General features: G+C 56.0%; 2 non-coding genes across 2 annotated transcripts; both read right to left on the reverse strand.

Moving 5' to 3' along the window:
• Positions 1 to 1,155: 1,155 nt before the first annotated feature.
• TRNAL-CAA (transfer RNA leucine (anticodon CAA)) lies at positions 1,156 to 1,267 on the reverse strand. The gene is made up of 2 exons: positions 1,230 to 1,267; positions 1,156 to 1,201 (listed from the first exon to the last, which is right to left on the reverse strand). It is a non-coding gene; the product is annotated as a tRNA-Leu (tRNA).
• A 288-nt stretch (positions 1,268 to 1,555) lies between these two features.
• TRNAV-AAC (transfer RNA valine (anticodon AAC)) lies at positions 1,556 to 1,628 on the reverse strand. The gene has a single exon. It is a non-coding gene; the product is annotated as a tRNA-Val (tRNA).
• Between the last annotated feature and the right edge of the window lie 3,372 nt (positions 1,629 to 5,000).

Raw genomic sequence — 5,000 nt, forward strand, 5'->3', positions numbered from 1 at the left:
CACATACAAAACACCAAGCTGGATGCAACAGTGGCGCGAGCCATGGCAGTCCCCACCCAGAAGGCATGTCCAAACCGTTATACATCAGCTCGCCGCCAGCGCATCATTACAAAGGAGGGGGAATTTCCAACACTGCTCTTGGGCCATGGGCTTAAAAGCAGCCAACCATTGGCGACGGGCATCGAACCAGATACGGTCACGCACAAACTATTTTTGGGGGGGAATTGGGGACTCTGTGTTTTTTGTTTTCGGCGCTCCAAAAAAAAGGGCTTGTCCGGGATTTGAACCCGGGGCCTCTCGCACCCTAAGCGAGAATCATACCCCTAGACCAGCGAGCCACCGCATGCAGAGAACAGTGAGGGGGGGGGTGGTCTGCTTACCTCACTTGGCGCCATGCCCCAGTCGCTCCACGGCCTGACCCCTGCGTGTCACGTGGCCTGCCCCTGGCGCAAGCGCAGAGGACTGAGCTGCCTCTCAAGCAGAGAAACAAGAAGAAGAGCGGCAGCCTTCGGTGGCCAAAGGCCATCTGCTGCCGCTCGATCGGGCTCAATCAGGCTCGATCAGGCGAGATATATGTGGCCGACCGGCCTAGAGCGCAAACCTGTGCTGCTCAGGGTGGGCAGCTTCCCAGCAGGAGGATGTGTCTTGAAAGCCGACAGAGGCAAGAAGGCGCACTCCCTCAGCCCGCTCCAACCTCTGGATTCCTGCGAATTTCAGAAGAGAACTCTGGGGCAGCATGGCTTCTGTCATCTCCCAACAGCCTCTCTGTTCTTGCTATGTAAATACCTCTACATCCCCCGGACTGAGCATGTCTGTTTTTTTATTTTTATTTTGCTGAGGTGTGGTGCCTTCAACGACCGACAGGTGGCAGGAGAGCACTTTCTCCAACTGTGAAGGGGACTTTTTTCACTTCCTGAGTAGACTGGGCTCAGTGACATATGTCACCAAGCCAGCCACTAGAAAATGCGGGTTTTGCAGCCGTGGGCCAGTGGGGGTTTAAGGGCAGGTGTGCCTCCGGCGTCTCTGGCAGACAGCTCCAGTTGCAAGGCAGCAGAAGAGAACAGGGAGGCGTGCTGGGCGCTGCATTCGGGGGCCCCCACGAGGTTTTCCGCAAGCCTTACACTCTGAAATGTGCTCAAAAAAATGAGCCCGGCTTGTCAGGAGTGGGATTTGAACCCACGCCTCCAATCGGAGACCAGAACACCCAGATGCAGGGAAGAGCTGCGTCTCTTGAGTCTGGCGCCTTAGACCACTCGGCCACCCTGACAGCTATGGGCAGGATTGGGAAAGATTCTTCAGTACCCAATGTCGCCAGGTGCCAGCGCCGGTTTTCATGCCCCGATCTCTGCATCAAAAGTACCCAAACACTCACTTAAGGACCCAGGGATGGCAGGAAACGCCCACTGATGGAGCCAGTGGACAGTTTGCAGGGTGCAAATAAGGGCTGGCCTCAGATCACTCAGGGCGTAGTGCCGGCCTGTCCATACCTGTCGAAACCTGCATGCGGTCAAATGTGTCCGATTGACATTGTGGAAATAAAAAGAAACCAGCACCATGTTTCTGCCCGGTCTCGAACCGGGGACCTTTCGCGTGTTAGGCGAATGTGATAACCACTACACTACAGAAACAGCTCTGGTAGGCTGCGCTCTAGTGTGCTGGGACAGCTTTCAGTTGAAAGGCTTTGTGGCACTGATGTCTCATGGGGCCCGCTGGTACCTGCCAGGTGGCACACACCAACGTGAAAGTTTGGCGCAAGCCTGCGCCGGACCTACATGGCAGCACTCACAGCACCTCACACACAGGCTGCAGACACATACAAAAGACCAAGCTGGATGCAACAGTGGCGCGAGCCATGGCAGTCCCCACCCAGAAGGCATGTCCAAACCTTTATACATCAGCTCGCCGCCAGCGCATCATTACAAAGGAGGGGGAATTTCCAACACTGCCTCTTGGGCCATGGGCTTAAAAGCAGCCAACCATTGGCGACGGGCATCGAACCAGATACGGTCACGCACAAACTATTTTTGGGGGGGAATTGGGGACTCTGTGTTTTTTGTTTTCGGCGCTCCAAAAGAAAAGGCTCGTCCGGGATTTGATCCCGGGACCTCTCGCACCCTAAGCGAGAATCATACCCCTAGACCAACGAGCCACCGCATGCAGAGAGCAGTGAGGGGGAGGGGGGTGGTCTGCTTACCTCACTTGGCGCCATGCCCCAGTCTCTCCACGGCCTGACCCCTGCGTGTCACGTGGCCTGCCCCTGGCGCAAGCGCAGAGGACTGAGCTGCCTCTCAAGCAGAGAAACAAGAAGAAGAGCGGCAGCCTTCGCTGGCCAAAGGCCATCTGCTGCAGCTCGATCGGGCTCGATCGGGCTCGATCAGGTGAGATATATGTGGCCGACCGGCCTAGAGCGCAAACCTGTGCTGCTCAGGGTGGGCAGCTTCCCAGCAGGAGGATGTGTCTTGAAAGCCGACAGAGGCAAGAAGGCGCACTCCCTCAGCCCGCTCCAACCTCTGGATTCCTGCGAATTTCAGAAGAGAACTCTGGGGCAGCATGGCTTCTGTCATCTCCCAACAGCCTCTCTGTTCTTGCTATGTAAATACCTTTACATCCCCCGAACTGAGCATGTCTGTTTTTTTATTTTTATTTTGCTGAGGTGTGGTGCCTTCAACGACCGACAGGTGGCAGGAGAGCACTTTCTCCAACTGTGAAGGGGACTTTTTTCACTTCCTGAGTACACTGGGCTCAGTGACATATGCCACCAAGCCAGCCACTAGAAAATGCAGGTTTTGCAGCCGTGGGCCAGTGGGGGTTTAAGGGCAGGTGTGCCTCCGGCGTCTCTGGCAGACAGCTCCAGTTGCAAGGCAGCAGAAGAGAACAGGGAGGCTTGCCGGGCGCTGCATTCGGGGGCCCCCACGAGGTTTTCCGCAAGCCTTACACTCTGAAATGTGCTCAAAAAAATGAGCCCGGCTTGTCAGGAGTGGGATTTGAACCCACGCCTCCAATCGGAGACCAGAACACCCAGATGCAGGGAAGAGCTGCGCCTCTTGAGTCTGGCGTCTTAGACCACTCGGCCACCCTGACAGCTATGGGCAGGATTGGGAAAGATTCTTCAGTACCCAATGTCGCCAGGTCCCAGCGCCGGTTTTCATGCCCCGATCTCTGCATCAAAAGTACCCAAACACTCACTTAAGGACCCAGGGATGGCAGGAAACGCCCACTGATGGAGCCAGTGGACAGTTTGCAGGGTGCAAATAAGGGCTGGCCTCAGATCACTCATGGCGTAGTGCCGGCCTGTCCATACCTGTCGAAACCTGCATGCGGTCAAATGTGTCCGATTGACATTGTGGAAATAAAAAGAAACCAGCACCATGTTTCTGCCCGGTCTCGAACCGGGGACCTTTCGTGTGTTAGGCGAATGTGATAACCACTACACTACAGAAACAGCTCTGGTAGGCTGCGCTCTAGTGTGCTGGGACAGCTTTCAGCTGAAAGGCTTTGTGGCACTGATGTCTCATGGGGCCCGCTGGTACCTGCCAGGTGGCACACACCAACGTGAAAGTTTGGCGCAAGCCTGCGCCGGACCTACATGGCAGCACTCACAGCACCTCACACACAGGCTGCAGACACATACAAAAGACCAAGCTGGATGCAACAGTGGCGCGAGCCATGGCAGTCCCCACCCAGAAGGCATGTCCAAACCTTTCTACATCAGCTCGCCGCCAGCGCATCATTACAAAGGAGGGGGAATTTCCAACACTGCCTCTTGGGCCATGGGCTTAAAAGCAGCCAACCATTGGCGACGGGCATCGAACCAGATACGGTCACGCACAAACTATTTTTGGGGGGGAATTGGGGACTCTGTGTTTTTTGTTTTCGGCGCTCCAAAAAAAAAGGGCTCGTCCGGGATTTGAAACCGGGACCTCTCGCACCCTAAGCGAGAATCATACCCCTAGACCAACGAGCCACCGCATGCAGAGAACAGTGAGGGGGAGGGGGGTGGTCTGCTTACCTCACTTGGCGCCATGCCCCAGTCTCTCTACGGCCTGACCCCTGCGTGTCACGTGGCCTGCCCCTGGCGCAAGCGCAGAGGACTGAGCTGCCTCTCAAGCAGAGAAACAAGAAGAAGAGCGGCAGCCTTCGCTGGCCAAAGGCCATCTGCTGCCGCTCGATCGGGCTCGATCAGGCGAGATATATGTGGCCGACCGGCCTAGAGCGCAAACCTGTGCTGCTCAGGGTGGGCAGCTTCCCAGCAGGAGGATGTGTCTTGAAAGCCGACAGAGGCAAGAAGGCGCACTCCCTCAGCCCGCTCCAACCTCTGGATTCCTGCGAATTTCAGAAGAGAACTCTGGGGCAGCATGGCTTCTGTCATCTCCCAACAGCCTCTCTGTTCTTGCTATGTAAATACCTCTACATCCCCCGGACTGAGCATGTCTGTTTTTTTATTTTTATTTTGCTGAGGTGTGGTGCCTTCAACGACCGACAGGTGGCAGGAGAGCACTTTCTCCAACTGTGAAGGGGACTTTTTTCACTTCCTGAGTAGACTGGGCTCAGTGACATATGTCACCAAGCCAGCCACTAGAAAATGCGGGTTTTGCAGCCGTGGGCCAGTGGGGGTTTAAGGGCAGGTGTGCCTCCGGCGTCTCTGGCAGACAGCTCCAGTTGCAAGGCAGCAGAAGAGAACAGGGAGGCTTGCTGGGCGCTGCATTCGGGGGCCCCCACGAGGTTTTCCGCAAGCCTTACACTCTGAAATGTGCTCAAAAAAATGAGCCCGGCTTGTCAGGAGTGGGATTTGAACCCACGCCTCCAATCGGAGACCAGAACACCCAGATGCAGGGAAGAGCTGCGTCTCTTGAGTGTGGCGCCTTAGACCACTCGGCCACCCTGACAGCTATGGGCAGGATTGGGAAAGATTCTTCAGTACCCAATGTCGCCAGGTGCCAGCGCCGGTTTTCATGCCCCGATCTCTGCATCAAAAGTACCCAAACACTCACTTAAGGACC

This window comes from Ambystoma mexicanum, chromosome 2q (assembly GCF_040938575.1).
Source record: "Ambystoma mexicanum isolate Mex_15411 chromosome 2q, UKY_AmexF1_1, whole genome shotgun sequence".
Classification (NCBI taxonomy): domain Eukaryota; kingdom Metazoa; phylum Chordata; class Amphibia; order Caudata; family Ambystomatidae; genus Ambystoma; species Ambystoma mexicanum.